The 23,074-nt window shown below is 44.1% G+C and overlaps 1 long non-coding RNA gene across 1 annotated transcript in view; it reads right to left on the reverse strand.

Moving 5' to 3' along the window:
• Nucleotides 1-22,234: 22,234 nt before the first annotated feature.
• The window catches only part of LOC115464214, a 31,530-nt gene continuing 30,690 nt past the window's right edge, over nt 22,235-23,074 (reverse strand). The window contains exon 6 of the long non-coding RNA XR_003941246.1: nt 22,235-22,526. This is a non-coding gene — a long non-coding RNA (uncharacterized LOC115464214). The remainder of the gene's footprint in view (nt 22,527-23,074) is intronic.

The raw sequence follows: 23,074 nt of genomic DNA on the forward strand, positions 1-23,074 counted from the left end.
ATAAAACAAAACAAAAAGAGAAAATAAAATATGAAAAGTAGTTTAAAACATTTGTGACTAGTTTTCAAAGGCCAAAGCCTTCAAAGCTAGTCAAGAAATTAATAAAGTCCAATAAAAAAGGTATAGTCTTGTTTTTTTTGTTGCTTTATTTCTATTTAATACTTTTAAAGTGGACTAACGTAGCAAATACACTCCTTTATCCATAGATGTAGGGGCACTGCCCCTTCCCCCAAAGCTCTAGTGAAAAAGGATCCAGGGTGGGGAAAGGAGGAGAGAGAGTACTGGGGCTGGCAAAGCACAGTGAGAAGGAAAGGCGTAGGAAAAGAGGGAGCTGATGTCTGTGGGAGGGGGGTATATGAAGGGAGAAAGGGGACGCGTGATGAAAGAGAGAGTGAAAGAGGACCAAGTAGTGGGTGGGAAGTAAAGGTTGACAGGATCAAGGATAGAGGGAGAAAAAAACCCAGGGTGGAGGAAGATGAACTGAGTCCAGTACAGTCTCGAATATCTGACCTTCGCTAATCTGACCATCTGGCATATCTGACAGATCCCCTGGTGATGTCATTGTGTCGCCGTTAAGAAGCGCGTGGCTTCTCTTCCTGTTTTCCGGCTTCGCACGCTGCAAGGAAGCCATGTTTTTGATCTGAGATCGTGCCTCTCTGCAAGGGAACCTTGTGGTGCAGTCGCTATTCCTTCGTGGCCCTTAAACGAGTTAAGAAGCATGTTAGTACATAAGTACATAAGTAATGCCATACTGGGAAAAGACCAAGGGTCCATCGAGCCCAGCATCCTGTCCACGACAGCGGCCAATCCAGGCCAAGGGCACCTGGCAAGCTTCCCAAACGTACAAACATTCTATACATGTTATTCCTGGAATTTTGGAGTTTTCCAAGTCCGTTTAGTAGCGGTTTATGGACTTGTCCTTTAGGAAACCGTCCAACCCCTTTTTAAACTCTGCTAAGCTAACCGCCTTCACCACTTTCTTCCGCTCTGATTTTAGCCCATGCTTCGTTCTATGCATGAATTTCTGGGACCTCGCTTTTACAGTGAAGGAACTTTTTTTTTTTATTTGACACCATGCTTTCATGCATTTTTTTAAGACCATGGTTCTATTATTATTATTATTAACATTTGTATAGCCCTACCAGACGCACGCAGCACTGAACACCTGACACAGAGAGACAGTCCCTGCTCAATAGAGCTTACAATCTAAAAATGCAAGAGAACCATATTTTTTGGATGTGGGACTCTGCTTGTGCGGCGAGGGAAATGTAGAAAAAAGTTTTTATTTATTTGTTGCATTTGTATCCCACATTTCCCCACCTATTTGCAGGCTCAATGTAATTTTTTTTTATGTAATGTAATGTAATTACATTTGTAATGTAATTTTTAAGCTGAGACCTTGTTTTTATAACATCACATTGTCATCACGGTAGTAATTTTTTGACCTGTGACCCCCGCTTTTGCAGCGAGGGAGCCGTTGATGAAGTTTCTAGCTGAGTCCTTGCTTTTACAGCACGACAGCAATTTTTGGCCAGTGGAAACTGGGAAAAGGAAAAAAAGTTGTTTTGTCTATAGAGCAGAAACTTTTGCAGAAAAGAACCGCTAAAGAAAGTGAACATTAAAGATGTTTTCAGCTGCATTCCAGCCAGGGAAACATTTTTGATCCGAGACGAGACTGTGCTTTTGCAGACACTTTTGGAGCTGCTTTTCCTGCCAGGGATCCATTTTTGATCTGAGGCTGTGCTTGTGCGGAAACAGAAACATGGTAAAATGCTTGTGTGCAATGAGTTTTATGTATTACCGTGTGTATACCTATTGTATTCCTGTTTATTTACATTTACAGTGCCTTCTTTATTCTTACTCTCATTCTTAGATCCGAAGGGTTTCCAGTTTTAGTTCTGCTGCCTAGATTTCTGCTTCACCCTGGTTTTGAATGGAAAACACAACACAGTGATCTTGAAAAATGGGGCTCTGCTTGGTTCTGTATATACTACTACTGCTATTTAGCATTTCTATAGCGCTACAAGGCGTACGCAGCGCTGCACAAACATAGAAGAAAGACAGTCCCTGCTCAAAGAGCTTACAATCTAATAGACAAAAAATAAATAAAGTAAGCAAATCAAATCAATTAATGTGAACGGGAAGGAAGAGAGGAGGGTAGGTGGAGGCGAGTGGTTACGAGTCAAAAGCAATGTTAAAGAGGTGGGCTTTCAGTCTAGATTTAAAGGTGGCCAAGGATGGGGCAAGACTTAGGGGCTCAGGAAGTTTATTCCAGGCGTAGGGTGCAGCGAGACAGAAGGGGCGAAGTCTGGAGTTGGCAGTAGTGGATACAGTTGATAAACATGGTTTCCCTTGCTCTGTTCTGTACCTGTACAGTACTTCTGTTCACATTGCCTGCTATACAATTGCTGTGCTGTGTGTACTACTCTGTACAGTATTTGTGCTCAAATTGCCTGCTGTACAATTTTTGTCATGTTTTTGTTGCTGTTCTTCATGCATACAGTATGTTTTCTGTGCGTTGTGATGGGTTCTCATTGTTTTCCATATTATCTGACATATTATGGTCTAACGTTTGGCGATTAAAATTCAATGCGAAGAAATGCAAAGTGATGCACTTAGGGAGTAGAAATCCACGGGAGACGTATGTGTTAGGCGGGGAGAGTCTGATATGTACAGACGTGGAGAGGGATCTTGGGGTGATAGTATCTGAGGACCTGAAGGCGATGAAACAGTGCGACAAGGCGGTGGCCGTAGCGAGAAGGTTGCTAGGCTGTATAGAGAGAGGTGTGACCAGCAGAAGAAAAGAGGTTTTAATACCCCTGTATAAGATGTTGGTGAGGCCCCACCTGGAGTATTGTGTTCAATTTTGGAGGCCGTATCTTGCAAAGGATGTTAAAAAAAATGGAAGCGGTGCAAAGAAAAGCTACGAGGATGGTATGGGAGTTGCGTTCCAAGACGTATGAAGAGAGACTTGCTGACCTGAACATGTATACTCTGGAGGAAAGGAGGAACAGGGGTGATATGATACAGACGTTCAAATATTTGAAAGGTATTAATCCACAAACGAACCTTTTCCGGAGATGGGAAGGCGGTAGAACTAGAGGACACGAAATTAGATTGAAGGGGGGCAGACTCAAGAAAAATGTCAGGAAGTATTTTTTCACGGAGTGAGTGGTAGATGCTTGGAATGCCCTCCCACGGGAGGTGGTGGAGAGGAAAACGGTAACGGAATTCAAACATGCGTGGGATAAACATAAAGGAATCCTGCTCAGGAGGAAGGGATCCCCAGAAGCTTAGCTGGTGGTGGGAGGCAGGGCTGGTGGTTGGGAGGTGGGGATAGTGCTGGGCAGACTTATACGGTCTGTGCCAGAGCCGGTGGTGGGAGGCGGGGTGGGTGGTTGGGGGGCGGGGATAGTGCTGGGCAGACTTATACGGTCTGTGCCCTGAAAAAGACAGGTACAAATCAAGGTAAGGTATACACAAAAAATGGCACGTGAGTTTATCTTGTTGGGCAGACTGGATGGACCGTGCAGGTCTTTTTCTGCCGTCATCTACTATGTTACTATGGGGTTTTTTTTTTCACTCATCTGAAAATGGGCCAGTCCTGGTTACATTGGATAATCGAGACTCTACTGTATTTTGGTTTGGAGTGAGGAGACAGGACCTACAATAAGTGTATGTGAGAGAGAACTGTAAATAGAAGGACAGCACTGAGGTTGTAAGGGGAGGAGAGAAAGAGAAGAAAGGACCTAGGATAGATGGGAATGATGGAAAGGGCGAGTAGTAGATCCAGGAAGGGGTGTTTGTGAGTGGACTAGGCAGTGTATTTTGTCTAGCAAAAAAGGTGCCGGTACTCAAATGCCAGGCCAACCTTCAGGGGTGGAGTGATCATTGAGGGACTCACCCCACAATAGCCAGGACCCCTGCAATCAGTCATAGAATCTATGACAAGGCAGAATTTGTATGTAGAACCTGAGCTCTTTCATTAAAATGTGAGAACAATGGGTCGAGTTTAGCAGACAGTGGAAAAGGTGCCGGTACTCAGTACCCCCAAGTACCCCCTCAAAAAAAGCCCTGGGACTAGGGCTGGTGGGGGGGGGGGGGGGGGTGCACACAGAGAGCACCCTGTATTGGAATGGGAAGGGAGGAATCCAGAGAAACAATATGGGGAGGCATGGAAGAGAAGAGGACGTGCAGGAGATGGAAAAGAGAAGGAGGAACAGGGAAAGGAGAACAGAGGAAGGAGCAAAGAAGCCAGAGATTGGGATAATAAGAAGTATTAAAATGTCTGATGATGAAGAAAAGAAACAAAGAAAAGAAAGAAGTAAAGCAAAAATAGGAAGATGGACAGAAAATAAAATAATAAACTGAAATAAACAGATAATGAAAAAGCATTTGCGATGCTAAGCCCCAAAATCAAAGGTTAGAATCTGCTTTATTGTCTAGTGGAGAATAACAAATAACTAAGCAGTGTAAAATGTCTCAGGACCCAGGTCAGTCTCTTAATCTGAACATATGTCACACATGCTATTTACAGGTTAGAAACAGCTACATTTTATCAGTGATTTGGCTTTTTCAGAGCACAGTTCTCCTCCATGCACAACCATTTTGTACTTGAGCCTGGTAAGAAGCTTAAATAATATACTTTAACATATGAAGGAACTACTATTTAGTTTATAATTTGTAAAGGGACAGTCCTCAGGGCAAGGGAAGATCCTGCCTCTTCCAAGTGTCCTAAACCTACACACCAAAAATCTAGAAACCTTATTGTATATTGCTGTTTATGCCATTTCTATGGTAAGGCAGCCATTTTAGGTATTTGAAAAACTATTTTATCTCAATATTGAGCACAGGGGGGAGAAAGGCTAGGGAACCTGAAGGAGTTCACAGTTTTAGTCTGCCAATCCCCTGACAGCTTTTGTTTCTAAGGGAGGAGCTTGGTGCTGCATAGCTTGAATCTGCCAATCCCATGCCAGCTTCTGTTTCTAAAAGGGAGGAGCTTGGTGCTGCATAGCTTGAATCTTCCAATCCCGTGACAGCTTTTGTTTCTAAGGGAGGAGCTTGACAGTTTATACATCTGCCAATTGTTTTCTTTCTATTTCCAGCCTCCAGTCCTGAGCTGAGACCCAGACAGTAGATGAAGGGTGTTGGTTGTCTCTGCTGCTCTCTCTATAAGATGAAAGGACATTGTTTATTTCACAGCATGCTGAAAGATATATATATATTTTTTTTTATTTTTTTTAATTTGTACCCCGCGCTTTCCCACTCATGGCAGGCTCAATGCTGCTTAGGTACTTATTTGTACCTGGGGCAATGGAGGGTTAAGTGACTTGCCCAGAGTCACAAGGAGCTGCCTGTGCCTGCAGTGGGAATCAAACCCAGTTCCCCAGGACCAAAGTCCACCACTCTAACCACTAGGCCACTCTATGAATTTAAGTCATTCACTCTTTGGCCATCCTTCCCATTGGTGTTATACAAGGCATTAGCACTCTGTTCTGTAGTATCAGGAAACACTTCAGCAGCTCTGTTTTAGTGATTTGACTCTCAGAAGAGGTCAGTGTTACTTGTAAGAAGCACAAACATGAGCTGACAGACTTGCTGTGTTTCTGTGGGTGGGTGGCTGGCCTCCCTGTCTTTTGTAGTACACCAGTGATGTAGCCAGAAATTTTTAACAAGGGGTGCATCATCCTGTCTCACCCCCTCCACCCCCCAATACCTTAAAATCACCTCCGCTCCAGTCTTTGTCTGGGCAGCGGCACTCAGGAGGCTGCCTGCGGCCTGCACCAAGACTTCCTTTCTGAACCATCCTGCTCTTCACAAACAGGAAGTTGTGTCTGAAGGGGCGGGATGGCTCAGAGAGAAAGTCCAGGTGCAGGCCGCAGGCAGCCTACGAGTGTCACTGCCGCTGCCCGGGCAAAGACTGGAGCGGAGATGATTTTAAGGCACAGGTGGGGCCCCCCCAGTCTGACAGGGAATGGGTATGCAACACACACGTTGAATACACCACTGTACTACACTATAATGGTAGTTGATAGCACTATAGCAAAAGAGAAAAATACAGTATACTACTACAGAGCTGCTAAGTGGGGCCCAATTTTTGAGCAGGAGATTTTAGGACAACACCCCAACCCACTCAGCCCAGTCCCATCCATTCTGCCTCTACCTAGAAACATGACCACAGATAAAGGCCATATGGCCCATCCAGTCTGCCCATCCTCTATAACCCCTAACTCTTCCTTTTTCTGAGCGATCCCACATGCTTATCCCATGCTTTTTTAAATTCCGACACAGTCCTCAACTCCACAACCTCCACCAGGAGTCCATTCTACATCTCCACCACCCTTTCCGTGAAATAATACTTTCTTAGATTACTCCTAAGCCTGTTCCTTTTTAACTTCATCGTATGCCCCCTCGTTCCAGAGCTCTCCTTCAGTTGAAAAAGGCTCACCTCCTGTACATTAGTGCCCTGGAAATATTCAAATGTCTCTTCTCTCCCTCCTTTCTTCCAGCGTATACATGTTCAGGTTCATAAGCCTGCCCCTATATTTTTTTGTGTTCAAGACCGCTTACTAATTTTGTAGCCGCCCTCTGGACCGACTCCATCCTGTTTATATCTTTTTGTAGGTGCAGTCTCCAGCACTGCACACAGTACTCCAAATGAGACCTCCTGGTACACCTCAATTCCAGGGCCGTGGCATCAACAAGTCACCTCCTTCTCTAGCAGCAGGAGACATCTTAATAAAGTTTAATTTCATGCTGCTGCGGGGCCAGTATAGAAATAAGAGCTGTGAGATTTCACAGCTCTTAGCCCGAGACTGGTTCCACAGCAGCAGGAGATGACGTCTTATAGAGATGGAGGCTGCTGAACGGAAGTTCTTGGCATCCCAGCGGGAGTGTGGGAGACTTGGCAGGTCTGTTACTTGCACTGTAACAGATCAACTGACATACTCATTGCAGGAGGTACATGGAGAGGGGAAATTTTTCATTCCATAATATAGTTACACCTCTGAGAGAGACAGCACTATTGTGGAAATTTGCACTGGCAGTATGAAGGTCAATTTTCCATAGGGCATCTAGACAGGATTTGGCACTTCTAGCTCAGAATATGTACAATTTCTCAGCTATTTTACAAAAGGCTCATGGTACAAACAGCCTTTTGTAAAATATGTATATGGACATCAGGAAAAATCACATGTATGTATTGGCCCATTCAGTGGGAATAGCCATCCTAGGGGCCTTTTTACTAAGGCACACCTAAAAGTGGCCTGTGCTGGTGTAGGCACGTGTTTTGGATGTGCACAGGTCCATTTTTCAATGAGCCTAGAAAAAAAGGGCTTTTTTTTGTGTCCGTAAATGGACATGTGGCAAAATTAAAACCAGCAGGCATCCATTTTCGACCTGAGACCTTACCGCCACCCACTGACTTAGCATTAAGGTCTCATGCACTAACCGGGCGGTAAGCGGCCAGCGCGTGTAAAATGCCAATTACCGCCGGGTAAGTGCCACACGGTAAAAAACATTTTCTAGCGTGTGTTTTGGGCGCACGTCAAAAATGGAATTACTGCCCAGGGCCGGGCGGTAGTTCCAATTTGATACGCGTTAGACACGCATAGACATCTGTGCGCCTTTTTAAAAGGGCCCCTTAGTAAGCAACACAACCAAAAAAAAAAAAAAAAAACAACAGCATTGCTGGTATTTTAAATATGTAAATGTGAACCATTATACATGTAGCTGCCAATTTGGACACAAAAAGATTCACAAGTAAACTATTTAGTTAGGTGCTAACAATAGCTGTCAACAAGCACTTAATTGGCAATAACTACTACTACTACTTAACATTTCTAGAGCGCTACTAGGGTTACGCAGCGCTGTACAAAATAAACAAAGAAGGACGGTCCCTGCTCAAATGAGCTTACAATCTAAAGAATTAGGAGATACACATGGGTCTGCTCTACGCCCTATTCTATTACATGCATGCCTACATTTCATAGCATATAACTCCAAAGGGGGTGTGGCCATGGGAGGGGCATAGGTGGGTCAGGAGCATTTCCAGAAATTAGATGAGACATTATAGAATAGCTGGGTTTGCACACCTAAATGCTCAAACCGAAAGTTAGACACAAAGGGCCAGATTCGATATATGGTGTTTGAAGTTTCCACCTATCCATATTCTGTAAGCGGTGCCTAGATTTAGGCACGGTATATACAATACGCTTTAATATCGCAGCGCTTAAAACTACCCACATCCATTTACACCAAAGAAAACGTGGGGTAAATGCCGGCACATAGATTTAGGCGCACAGGGCCATATCTATAAGAGTGCACGTAAATTTCGGACTGTCCATGAAATGACCATTTCCCTGCCTATAACCACGCCCCTTTTTGGCTGCACGCATTAGAATTTAGGTGCAGTGTTACAGAATATGCTTAGCGAATTGTGCGTGTAAATTCTAATTATTGCCAATTAGTGCTCATTGTTGCTCATTAAGACCTGTTATCAACGCTGACTACCTTGTTAAGCCAATTAAGTTACACACTTTGTTACTACATGCACGTGTATTTCGGTGTGGAAGTCTAAAGGCCCTGTTTACTAAGTAGCCTTATAGGCACATTAACATTTTTAACACGCATTAACCATGTATGTGCCTACAATATCCCTATAGACGTCTACATGGTTAGCGTATGTGCTAAGTGTAGGCGTGCTTAAAACATTAACGCACCTTAGTAAACAGGGCCCTAAGCGCGATACATAGAATCCGGGGAGTAAATGCATGCTAAGCTAATATTCTTTAACGATCGTTCCTCACCGATCCCCCTTAGTGTGCATCATTTCAGGGCCTATCTTTTTTTACCCTACCACATCTACTAAATTCCCCCCATACAGACATCCCATAGTAATTTTGCTATACTTGGATGTCATGAAACAGTTACTACTACTACTACTTAACATTTCTAAAGCGCTGCCAGGGTTACGCAGCGCTGTACAATTTTAACACAGAAGGACAATCCCTGCTCAAAGAGCTTACAATCTAATGGACAAGTGTAGAGTCAGTCAAGTAGGGGTAGTCAATTTGGGGCATGCACGATTACATGAAAGGTACAAAGGTATAAAGGTTAGGTGCCGAAAGCAATATTGAAGAGTTCCCAAAAAGCACTCACAGACCTAACACACAAGCCACCAGGATTCTTTACCAGTCCAGATAAGCAGAACAAACAAACAATTGTGCTTATTCTTAGAACTTGGAACAGTGGCCAAAAAAAAAAAATGTGCAAACAGTAACAAGTAAATGAAAAATGGATCAAGTAGAAAGCTAACTAAACATTTGTATACGGTCTAAACAGTACCCAGGAAGAGACTACAGGAATGACAAAGAAGAACAAGGTAAGTGGTCAACTTATTATCACCAAACAAATTAGTAAAATTTTCTAAAGAATACACACCAGAGATTGAAATGTTAATAAATGGTCGGTGGCGTCGATATCAGCACCGGGGATGGCATCGACATCGGGAGTGCAGGTAATGGCTGTCTGAACTTCCCCTGTAGCTGGAAGTAGTGAGCTGTTGAGTGGGTCTCGAAGGCTCCTGCTGTGCAGGCCCACCGACCCCAAGGAGGCATGTGGATTCCACGTCCTCGTCGGTACCGAGGATTGACGTGCGAGCGAAGGCGAAGAAGCATCGGCACCGGTCTCCCTTGAGACACGGTACCGGGAGCTCTGGGGCGTTGAGGGACTTGGCACCCGGAAAGCGCCGACGCTTCGGACAGCCCGGTACCGCCTCCCAGGCCTTCGCAGATTCTGACTTCGACTCCGGTACCGGCCCCACAGCTTTTCTTGACAGCGACTCTGGAGGAGAGCATTCGAGCCATTCTTCCGGGTCTCCTGGAAGGGCTGCTGCATCAGTCTGTTCCGGTACCGGGAGATGCTTGCGCCCTCAGTACCGTCGATGGAAGCGGGGGCTGGCTCTGTGCTTGTGGTGAGGTCCCTGACCCCGGTACCGCTTGTGGCATCGGCCTCGGCTGCCACCCAGGTTGACTCCCCGTCGATGGAGGGAGCTTCATCGCCACCGGCATGGGAGTCGACCTCTCGACACAGCCATCAAGGACATGGTTCCTCGACGTCGAGATGGGTCTGGTTTCGGAGTGTAGTTCGTGAACTCTTGTCCAATACCGAGGGGGATGCCTCCTGGGATGAAGGGGGATGACTCCAGATATTTCTCTTCTGAGGAGTTTTGTGGTCTTCCTTCTGATCCCACTCCTTCCCCTGAGAAGAAGCTTTCTCCACCGGACAGTTTGTCCTTCTCCTTTGTCAGGGAAATGTCTGTGGGAATTCCCTTCCCTGTGGTCAATGAGGATGAGCCAAGACAGAGATGCTCGAGGTCCTGGACTATCCTTCACCACCTAAGGAGTCATCCGCTGCCCCTCTGCATAATGTCCTTAAAGAGACATTGCTGAGCAATTGAATGAAACCATTATCTAATCCTACCATCCCTAAGAAAGCGGAGTCCCAATTTCGTATCTATGGAGAACCTGAGTTGATGAGGTCGCAGTTACCTCACAACTCTGCAGTTGTGGATTCCACATAAGCACATAAGCACCGCCATACTGGGAAAAGACCAAGGGTCCATCAAGCCCAGCATCCTGTCTCCGACAGCGGCCAATCCAGGCTTCAAGAACCTGGCAACCCCCCACCCCCACCCCCCCCCCCAAAAAAAAATTAATAATGTTAAATGGACTTTTCCCTCAGGAATCTGTCCAAACCCCCTTTAAATTCCAGGCCAGCTGCTGTCACTACATTCTCCGGCAAGGAGTTCCAGAGTCTAACTACATGCTGAGTAAAGAAAAACTTTCTCCTATTTGTTTTAAATCTACCATATTCTAGCTTCATCTTGTGTCCCCTAGTTTTGTTGTTGTTTTGAAAGTGTAAACAAAAGCTTCACATCTGTCCGCTCTACTCCGCTCATTATCTTGTAGACTTCTATCATATCACCCCTCAGCTACCTTTTCTCCAAGGTGAAGAGCCCTAACCTTCACAGCCTTTCCTCATAGGGAAGTCGTTCCATTCCCTTTATCATTTTCATTGCCCTTCTCTGCACCTTTTCTAATTCCTTTATATCTTTTTTGAGATGCGGCGACCAGAATTGGACACAATACTCGAGGTGTGGTCGCACCATGGAGCGATACAATGGCATTATAACATCCTCGTGTTTGTTTTCCATCCCTTTCCTAATAATACTCAACATTCTGTGCGCTTTCTTAGCCGCCTTAGCACACTGGGCAGAAGTTTTTAACGTCTTATCAACGATGACTCCCAGATCCCTTTCTAGGTCCATAACTCCTAACGTGGAACCTTGCATGACATAGCTGTAATTCGGGTTCCTCTTACCCACATGTATCACTTTGCACTTGTCAACATTGAACTTCATCTGCCACTTGGACGCCCAATCCCCCAGTCTCGCGAGGTCCTCCTGTAATCTTTCACACTCCTGCGACTTGACGACCCTGAATAATTTTGTGTCATCTGCGAATTTAATTACCTCACAGGTTATTCCCACTTCTAGGTCATTTATAAATATGTTAAAAAGCAGCGGTCCCAACACAGACCCCTGCGGGACCGCACTAACTACCCTTCTCCACTGAGAATACTGACCATTCAACCCTACTCTTTGCTTCCTATCTTTCAACCAGTTCTTAATCCATAGTAATACCCTACCTCCGATCCCATGACTCTCCAGTTTCCTCAGGAGTCTTTCATGAGGCACTTTGTCAAACGCCTTTTGAAAATCCAGATACACACTATCCACCGGCTCCCCATTGTCCACATGTTTGTTCACCCCCTCAAAAAATGCAGTAAATTGGTGAGGCAAGACTTCCCTTCACTAAATCCGTGCTGACTTTGTCTCATTAGCCCATGTTTTTGTACGTGCTCTATAATTTTATTCTTGATAATAGCCTCTACCATTTTGCCTGATACCGACATCAGACTCCCAAACCCGATTTCATAAGCAAGGACTTATTTTTCTTCTGAATATGAGTTTCCTGCAACATTATACATCCCACTTCAGTCTACGTAACTCTTTGAAGATAATACTTCTCTTTCCAGGACTATTCAAACCATTAACATTCCAGGAACCTACCCAAATCCCTCCAACCCCCCCTCCCCCCCCACCATCTGACCATCTCCCTCTCCAGCCAGTTCTCACTCTGAGGAAGTGTGTCCTCGCCAGAGACCCACCCTCTGTCTTTCATACCCCCTTTATGTTTTTCCACTCAGCAACTCTCATGCATTCCTCACCATGCAAACCACTTTTCCATTTAACATCAGTCAGCTTTACTAAACTCATAAAACCCTAAGTCCCAACGAGTTTCACAGTTCTACTGGATCCATATAAGAATCTATGAAAGAGTCCCCTACTCCGCTCAGGTCCCAGTAGCCGGCTGTGGAGACCTCCTCTTTTCTCTGTCCACTCTAACCCATCTGGTGTCCTTCTTGCTGTTACCCCCCCATCCGGGAGCGCTGAGTAGCCCCTGGATCCGCAGACAAATTTGTACATCTCGCTTCTGCAAGGACTTTCCAGGAGCTTTCTGGATTTTATAGCTTCCGTGACTTATCCCCCACTGTGACTTGAAGCCCGAAGGGATATAGCCACCTATAAAGCAAACCCTCCTTCTGCAGATATGAGGTGACTTCTTTGAACTCCCTACGTTTTTGGAGAGTCAACTTGGCTAAATCCTGAAAAACCTATGGCTTGCAGTTCTTCCATTTTAACTCACCCAGAGCTTGTACTCTCTTCCAAACCAATTCTTTCACCAAAAACTCGTGAAAGCATGCTATGATGTCCCTGGGCAGTCCCCCTCTCTGAGGGCCAAGGCTCCTATTCGCCCTATCAATTGTAATAAGCTCAGGGCCTCGATCTCCAGATTCTACTTCTCCAGATTGAAGAATAAACTCACAAAGTTCTTTCACCACTCCGAAAATATCTTTAAATTAATCCTCTTCTGGCACCCCCTTGAAACGTAGGTTACACCTCCTTGACCTATTTTCTAAATCCTCAATTGCCAGCTCCAGTTCTTCCCATAATTCAAACACGCGTGGGGCAAACATAAAGGAATCCTGTTCAGAAGGAATGGATCCTAAGGAGCTTAGCCGAGACTGGGTGGCAGAGCCAGTGGCGGGAGGCAGGGATAGTGCTGGGCAGACTTATGCGGTCTGTGCCAGAGCCGGTGGTGGGAGGAGGGGCTGGTGGTTGGGAGGCGGGGATAGTGCTGGGCAGACTTACACGGTCTGTGCCCTGAAAAGGACAGGTACAAATCAAGGTAAGGTATACACAAAAAGTAGCACATATGAGTTTATCTTGTTGGGCAGACTGGATGGACCGTGCAGGTCTTTTTCTGCCGTCATCTACTATGTTACTATGATATTATGTTCTTAGATTTCTTAACTGGATCCAGCTCACAAACTAAAAGCAAGACAATTATCAGATAAGTATAACACAATCATTACTTCTATAATCCTAACTAAGTTACAATCACCTTTTTCTCCTCCATCTTTCTTTTTTTAATTTTATTATGTACATAACTGCCAAAAACCAGAGAACAACACAGCAAAACAGTAATACAACAAATGTAAAACAAAAGTCAGATGAAAACCTACCACTAAGAAATACAGGTAGTAATAGCACATTAGAACCAATCATAAATCCATCCTACCCTTTTCCCACTACTTTAATAGTTCAAAAACTGAACTTCAGACTCTCAGGATGCAGGTGAGTATGGGTATGACTTTTTTTCTTCAATGATTATTTAAGGAGGAAAAGGCTTCTGCTGTTCGGTATATTTTCTGACTTTAGCGTATCGCTTTGTCATCTGCCAAACCAATTTCTTCAATAGCCAAAAACCTCTTGGGGCAGAAAGTTATTTCTTTTTCTTTATTTTTTTTAAATATTTTAAGTATATTTTTCTTTAGTGTTCATACACTCCTATCTCTCTATATAAAAGGCAACACCAACGTTCTATGAAGCCTCCAGCCGGAAGTGTGAAGGGGGCGAGATATCCGGTTTCCCTATGAGTGTCTGCCCCGCCCTCTCTGTAACACAGTCAGTGAAGGAAAACAGCAGAGCACGAAATCAAATCGCTGGCTCTGTAACAGTGAAGGACTCAGAGGGGGGAGGGGAGAGAGGCCAGAGGGCAGGGACACTCCCACATGCACTCAGAAGAAAACATTGCTAGCCCCCGTTTCATTTGCATCAGAAACGGGGCTTTTTTACTAGTTATATATAAAGGGTAACACTGGTACTTATCTTATAGAGAAGTGCTGTCTGTATAGGTCTGCTCAACAGAGCACCTCCATTTTGGTTGCTTCGTCAGAAGTCAAACCTTCTTGCACTAATTTTCCGTGCCCCCTTAGTGTTATTTGGCGTTTTTGTTTCCAAATGACCAAACGCCAAATAACGCTAAGGCGGCACGGAAAATTAGTGCAAGAAGGTTTGTCTTCTGACGAAGCAACCAAAACGGAGGCGCTCTGTTGAGCAGACCTATACAGACAGCACTTCTCTATAAGTACCAGTGTTACCCTTTATATATAATAGGAGTGTATGAACACTAAAGAAAAATATACTGAAAATATTTTAAAATAAAGAAAAAAATATAACTTTCTGCCCCAGGAGGTTTTTGGCTAATGAAGAAATCAGTTCAGCAGATAACAAAGCGATACGCTAAAGTCAGAAAATATACCGAACAGCAGAAGCCTTTTCCTCCTTAAAGACTCTAACCACAGACAGTACAGAAGAGAACTTACCCTAACGTATATTGAGTAATTCCATAGTCAAGTTCTTAGCCTGCTATAGATACAATTGCCTTCAATGATTATAAAATTCTGTCTCATCACTCTTCTTTTTCACGGAGAGAGTGGTGGATACTTGGAATGCCCTCCCGCGGAAGGTGGTGATGAAAATGGTAACGGAATTCAAAAATGCGTGGTATAAACATAAAGGAATCCTGTTCAGAAGGAATGGATCCTCAGAAGCTTAGCGGAGATTGGGTGGCAGAGCTAGTGGTTGGGAGGCGGGGCTAGTGCTGGGCAGACTTCTACGGTCTGTGCCCTGAAAATGGCAGATACAAATCAAAGTCAGGTATACACATAAAGTAGCACATATGAGTTTATCTTGTTGGGCAGACTGGATGGACCATATAGGTCTTTTTCTGCTGTCATCTACTATGTTCTGTCTTTTAACCTTTTGTCTTCACCTTTCTTGAACATTGGTGCTCTTCTTTCTGCTGTACCTACTCCCTATCTTTACACAACTCAACATAGGCAAAACCCTAACTAAACCAAAAAAAATTAGCTTTAACTAAGATGTCCCTCTGTTGAGTCCCTGTCACTATTTTTTTTTAAGGAAAAGAAGAATGGAATCCCTTCTGGAGCCCTCCACCCCCCACCCCCACCAACAACACAAAAGTAAACCTATTCTCTTCAGCAACAAGGCTTTCAGACTTTGGTCAATTTGCTTTAGGCACAGTGGATCTAACATTAAAATAAGTTTTCCTGAGCAGTACCAAGAATCTACCTCACTCAGGAAACATTTTTTCTCCTTTTAAATTACATAAGTACATAAGTACATAAGTAGTGCCATACTGGGAAAGACCAAAGGTCCATCTAGCCCAGCATCCTGTCACCGACAGTGGCCAATCCAGGTCAAGGGCACCTGGCACGCTCCCCAAACGTAAAAACATTCCAGACAAGTTGTACCTAAAAATGAGGAATTTTTCCAGTCCATTTAATAGCGGTCTATGGACTTGTCCTTTAGGAATCTATCTAACCCCTTTTTAAACTCCGTCAAGCTAACCGCCCGTACCACGTTCTCCGGCAATGAATTCCAGAGTCTAATTACACGTTGGGTGAAGAAAAATTTTCTCCGATTCGTTTTAAATTTACCACACTGTAGCTTCAACTCATGCCCTCTAGTCCTAGTATTTTTGGATAGCGTGAACAGTCGCTTCACATCCACCCGATCCATTCCACTCATTATTTTATACACTTCTATCATATCTCCCCTCAGCCGTCTCTTCTCCAAGCTGAAAAGCCCTAGCCTTCTCAGCCTCTCTTCATAGGAAAGTCGTCCCATCCCCACTATCATTTTCGTCGCCCTTCGCTGTACCTTTTCCAATTCTACTATATCTTTTTTGAGATACGGAGACCAGTACTGAACACAATACTCCAGGTGCGGTCGCACCATGGAGCGATACAACGGCATTATAACATCCGCACACCTGGACTCCATACCCTTCTTAATAACACCCAACATTCTATTCGCTTTCCTAGCCGCAGCAGCACACTGAGCAGAAGGTTTCAGCGTATCATCGACGACGACACCCAGATCCCTTTCTTGATCCGTAACTCCTAACGCGGAACCTTGCAAGACGTAGCTATAATTCGGGTTCCTCTTACCCACATGCATCACTTTGCACTTGTCAACATTGAACTTCATCTGCCACTTGCACGCCCATTCTCCCAGTCTCGCAAGGTCCTCCTGTAATCGTTCACATTCCTCCTGCGACTTGACGACCCTGAATAATTTTGTGTCATCGGCGAATTTAATTACCTCACTAGTTATTCCCATCTCTAGGTCATTTATAAATACATTAAAAAGCAACGGACCCAGCACAGACCCCTGCGGGACCCCACTAACTACCCTCCTCCACTGAGAATACTGGCCACGCAATCCTACTCTCTGCTTCCTATCTTTCAACCAGTTCTTAATCCATAATAATACCCTACCTCCGATTCCATGACTCTGCAATTTCTTCAGGAGTCTTTCGTGCGGCACTTTGTCAAACGCCTTCTGAAAATCCAGATATACAATATCAACCGGCTCCCCATTGTCCACATGTTTGCTTACCCCCTCAAAAAAATGCATTAGATTGGTGAGGCAAGACTTCCCTTCACTAAATCCGTGCTGACTTTGTCTCATCAGTCCATGTTTTTGTATATGCTCTGCAATTTTATTCTTAATAATAGCCTCCACCATCTTGCCCGGCACCGACGTCAGACTCACCGGTCTATAATTTCCCGGATCTCCTCTGGAACCCTTCTTAAAAATCGGAGTAACATTGGCTACCCTCCAGTCTTCCGGTATTACACTCGATTTTAGGGACAGATTGCATATTTCTAACAGTAGCTCCGCAAGTTCATTTTTTAGTTCTATTAATACTCTGGGATGAATACCATCAGGTCCCGGTGATTTACTACTCTTCAGCTTGCTGAACTGACCCATTACATCCTCCAAGGTTACAGAGAATTTGTTTAGTTTCTCCGATTCCCCCGCTTCAAATATTCTTTCCGGCACCGGTGTCCTCCCCAAATCCTCCTCGGTGAAGACCGAAGCAAAGAATTCGTTTAATTTCTCCGCTACGGCTTTGTCCTCCTTGATCGCCCCTTTAACACCATTTTCGTCCAGCGGCCCAACCGACTCTTTGGCCGGTTTCCTGCTTTTAATGTATCTAAAAAAGTTTTTACTATGTATTTTTGCTTCCAACGCTAATTTCTTCTCAAAGTCCTTTTTTGCCCTCCTTATCTCCGCTTTGCATTTGGCTTGGCATTCCTTATGATCTATCCTGTTACTTTCAGTTGGTTCTCTTCTCCACTTTCTGAAGGATTGTTTTTTGGCTCTAATGATTTCCTTTATCTTACTGTTTAGCCACGCCGGCTGACGTTTAGTCTTTTTTCCCTTTTTTCTAATACGTGGAATATATTTGTCCTGAACCTCCAGGATGGCGTTTTTAAACAGCATCCACGCCTGATGCCAGGAGAATCTCTTTTAGATAATTATCTTGGCTCCTTAACCATATGAATGATTCCATCTTCCCAGGCTCCTGAGCTTTGATTCTTAGCACAGGTCCTGCAACGTTTTAAACTATTGCAGCTTCTATGTTTTCTCCCTCTCTATCACTTTTGAGAAAGCAATTTTCTTCAGTGGCAGGAACTCTCAAAGCCACAGTGCTGTCTCTCAGATTGACAGATGTCAGCAAGTAATGAGAGTGTGCCATGCTACCAAGAGCTACAATAAATCGAGACACATCCCTATTTACCCTTACAACACAACTGTTCCACAGCCTTGGGCTTTTCAGCATCATGCCAGAAATATTCTGTGTATAATGTAAGACCATCCAAGGGCCGCATTTTGGTGATACTGCCTACATCAGGAATCCCAAAAGATAAATCCCAATGTGCATATATAGAATGTAAATAGTTATACATACATCACAGTATGCAGCATGGAACAAACTGTTCCAACATTCATTGATCATAGTTCTGGGCAAGACTTCTACGGTCTGTGTCCTGAAAATGGCAGATACAAATCAAGGTAAGGTATACACAAGAAGTAGTGTACCACAGCCCCTCAGCCTTGGGTATGCTGTAATAAGTAAAGATCTCAACAGCCAGATGATTGTAGTCGTGACCGCCAAATTGAGATCCCAATCACCAAAGTCAGAGGATGAGTACAATCACTAACCTCGTCTCCTGATCTCGTAGACCAGGAGAGGAAAATAAACTAAAATTTAGGATCTGCCCAAACTCCCAAAATCAGATAGCGATCAGATGGTTTTTTTTGTAATCAAATAACATTTATTAAAAAACTTTTCAATATAATAGTAAAAATAGTTCAATAAAAATAATGAATATTTCTTAAAACCCCAAATTTACCATACATTCCTTTTATTTTTCTTTCAGATGGAGTTTCAGCTCTGCACCAGATTATATATCAGTTAAGTATTTTGTTTTCTTTTCCTCTTTATTCTCTTAACCTTTCCTAATATTGTTAGGTATTAAAAAGTGCTTTCCTAGAATGTGATTCTTTGTGTTCACTTTCCTGTTTTACAGAGTCTACACCCAACTTTTCCAGGTACAGGTAAGTATTTTATTTGATTTGTTTTCTCTTCTGTCTCAGGGTACCTAACCCCACTGTTTTCCCTTTACCCACAGTCACAGAATTCCCTGTACAGACACTTAGCTGTAGGCTGTTCCTCTTTCTCCAGTGCGCCGGTGAACCTTGCTTGCGTTGGGGCCCTTGTAAATGCAGTGTCAGCTGTTCCAGAATTCTTTGCAGGTGACGGCTCTTCCTCCTAAACCTCACTCTATAATAAAATAAATGGAAGCAATACCCTCCCTTCGCTGACCAGGTACCAGGATACCTAATGTCTGTCACAATTTTATACTGTGGCCATCTAGCTAATAAAATCAAAATAATTAAACAATTCCCTATCCTATAAACTTATACTCTCTAATTAAACTTTTATTTTATCTAACTTTACTATCAAATATGTTTGGTAGCCTTCATGCAAACATACCTCTCATTCCAATACTATACTCTTAATTATAAACTTAACATTCTATACTATACCCCTATACCTATCCCCCCTCTATTAACTTAACCTTTAAACACAGTTAACTTTACTAGATTCTAATATTAATTCAGACTATTCACTTTACCCAACTTCCCATATACTTTATACACTATTCCCAACCCCACAACTTTCTAAAAATACCCCAAATTCCCAAATCCCCATAAAAATGAATATTAACTCTAACCTATACTCTACACAGCCTATACTCTAACCAATATCCTATTTTTCAATACTTTCCCAAATTTTTCTCAAACCTCTACCTCTTCCTTCCCTCAAACCCCTCTCACACACTCCCAACACACACCACACCTCCTCTCACCTTGACTTCCAAACACATTCTGACCAACTGCCCAAACCCCGTTGTCAAGGAGACCAGCACTGGCTTGCCATTCCGCAGTCAGCTCAGCCAATCACCATCTCTTTTTAAAATTCTAAACTGGCCAAGCTGACCTGCGGAATGTTGACCAGCACTGCTCCAGCACCATTTTGAATAAAAAAATCCCATAGACTTCAATGTAAAAATATTTCCAAAAATCCTAGCCCCCCTACCGTTTACCCAAAACCCTTAAAATTTGGCCCAAAAATTAAATCCCCCATTCTCTATCTATCCCTGTTTTTCAATTTTAAAAATCCCAAATTCCAATGTCCGCCCTCAAATAAACTGTTCTAAACCCCTCCAAAATCCCTAAATCCGACCAAAAACCATCCCAAAAATTTCCAACTCCCCTCCCGGACCTACCCTATCGAATTTAAAAAATTAACCCTTAATTAACCCCTTAAAACCATACCCCTCCCAAAAGACCCCTTTAAAATATTAAAATTCAAAATGTAACCCACTGGAAAAATCAGAAAAAATCCCCTGAACCCGAAACTGAAAACCAAATTTAAATTAAACAAATCCCTGATTTTTAAAAAATCAAAAACCCTATTTATACAATTTAAAAATAAATAAATTCAAATTTTGGGTCAAAAGACCCCTTACCTTAACCGGGATTTTCCCCTCACACGACCCCTGCCTTCGGTTCCGGTCCTTAACGTCTTCCCGCAAAAACGGAGGCAAAAATAAAAAAGCTCCGAAGCCGGGCCCAAAATTTAGGCCCCGGCTTCGGCCTAAACGCGAAAGAGCGCGTTCGCGATGTGTGCATGAGGCGCGCCGCCTCATGCAATCTCGCGCCGACGTCCTCGAATCGCCGGCCATCTTTTTAAAAAACGCTGGCTCTTTGCAGCGCTCCTCTTCGGCCTCCAGCCACAAAACGGCCCTTTTCTTGGCCGAAGACGGCCCACAGGACCCCCAAAGATGACCCAAAGCCCGAAAACGGCCCCACGAATCGGCCCCAAACAGTGCACCCCATGCTCCTGGTGCCACTCTTCGCTCCCGGACACCCTCCAGCCACAAAAATAGCCCCGGAGCCCCCAAAACGGACCCCAGGTAAGTATTTTTTTCTCTTTTAATTCCTACCCCCGTTACAGTAGCACATATGAGTTTATCTTGTTGGGCAGACTAGATGGACCGTGCAGGTCTTTTTCTGCCGTCATCTACTATGTTACTATGTATGTTTTTCCCCCACGTTTACCTTATTTTTTTCTTTTCCAAAATGCAGTAGCGGCAGCTATTCTCATAGGCTGCCCTGCTGCAGTGCCACTGGCACCGGCCTCTTCGCTCTACTGCATCCTGCCTCTGAGGAAACAGGAAGTTACATCAAGAGGTGAAAGGGAGAAAGAGCACAACCATAGGACAAGAGGGGACTCTGATCCACTGGCTCCTGCCGAACATTTTACCCCTTCAATGTTTTCTCTGTCTATTCTGTCTTCCTATGCTTTATCTTTCCTATTGTATTGTTTCATGCACTGTTGTAAGCCACATTGTGCCTGCGCTTGTGGGAAAATGTGGGATATAAATGCGCTAAAATAAATAAATAAGGGAAACAAGGCAGAGGGAGAGCAGACACAGGTGGGTGGAAGCAAAGCAATCAAGAAGCCTGGAAGGCAGGCAGAGAGAGCAGAAACAGGTGGGTGGAAGCAAAGCAATCAAGGAGCCTGGAAGCCAGGCAGAGAGAGAGCAGAGCCAGGTGCCTGGAAGCAAAGCAATTGAGGAGCCTGCAACCACCACTCTATGAACAAACCCAGAGAAGAACTACACACACATGGTTCAGGGCAGTGCCAGTCAAGTGTGCATGTTGACAGGACCCTGCGTAGCCCGAGGGCGCCGCTTGCGCTGAGATAGGGGACATGACACATGGGGAAGAGGGTTGAGGAGGAAAGGGGACAGTGCCGCTCCTGGAGGGTGCCGCCTGAGGCCCTCACCTCAGTTAGCCTAATGGTAGGGCCGCAACTGTGTATAACTATTTACCATCCTGGGATTTCCGAAACACGGCCCTTGTCGGGTCGCTTAAAAGCAGTTATGTGCATGTATTTTATGTTAGCTGTTTGTGAATAAAGAACTCTTTCTGAAGAAATTATTGGCTGCACACTGGTTTTCTGGTCGTCTCCACTGCTTCCTTTACTATACTACAAGATGTGGAGGAGTGGTCTAATGGTTAGTGCAGTGGGTTTTGATCCTGGTCACCTGGGTTCAATTCCCAGTGCAGCTCCTCGTGGCCATGGGCAAGTCATTTAACCCCCCCCCCATTGGTCCAGGTACAGAAACTTAAATGGTGAGCCCTCTAGGGACAGAGAAAGTACATATAATGTGTACAGCGTCACGTACATCCAGTAGCACTATAGAAATGATTAGTATTAGTGTGGAGGTTTGTCCCTCTTCTTTGTGCTGTCGCAAGACCATACAAGGCAAATGTAAGGGAAATAACAAGCAGACAAAAAAACAAGTCCCTCTTAGTCTGCTTTATTAAATTGACCCCTTTTACCTTACATAAATCATTTCCACCTAAATGGATTATAATCATAAATCATAGGCAGAGAAGAAAAACATTTTGCTTGTAGTACAGAAGGCAGAAACTGATCCCATAACATTCCCCGGAGTTCCAACCGTCGGATCCAGACCCAGAGAGCAGCCCGTCCCAATCTGAGCCCCAACGGGCTCCACAGCGTGCTTCTGGGCCCAAAAAACAAAGGAATGTCCACAAATCCATACACAAATCTCTTCTGGTAAAGATCCTGAGAAAGAAACTATAAAAAAAATATAAAGAAACAGCAGTTACTCTTTACAAGGAAGAACAAGTAAACAATGACGGATATAACGTAAATAACAATCAATCAGATTCCCTCCCCCCCTCCCATTAATGGCCACAAAAGAGGCTGTTCCAATGCAGTATGAATGAGTCTCATAACAAGCAGTTTCCCAATCCCTTGTTGTTGGTTTTTGGTTTTTTTTTTAAACAGCTGCAAACTGATACTGCGCGAATGGTGACCCATTAATAAACATAACCATCTTGAGTCAACAGCCAATATAACCTGCCTACTGGCCTCAACATCATATAACAACTTTGCACTGTGAAATTGTATCAACAGATGACCACAAATGCACCCACTTCCCTTTTCCCAACTGATCCGTCTTAGAGATTGTCGAATCAGCAGGGTCGGCTTAACCTATGGACTGAGTGAGGCTCTGGCCCAGGGTGCCAGAGATAAAGGGTGCCAAACGCCTGAGCCTGTGACGTCACTGGCCCTATAAGTTAAGCTGGCCCAGAGCTTACCTGGCGGCATTGCGAGTGCAG

This window comes from Microcaecilia unicolor, chromosome 3 (genome assembly GCF_901765095.1).
Source record: "Microcaecilia unicolor chromosome 3, aMicUni1.1, whole genome shotgun sequence".
Taxonomy (NCBI): Eukaryota; Metazoa; Chordata; class Amphibia; order Gymnophiona; family Siphonopidae; genus Microcaecilia; species Microcaecilia unicolor.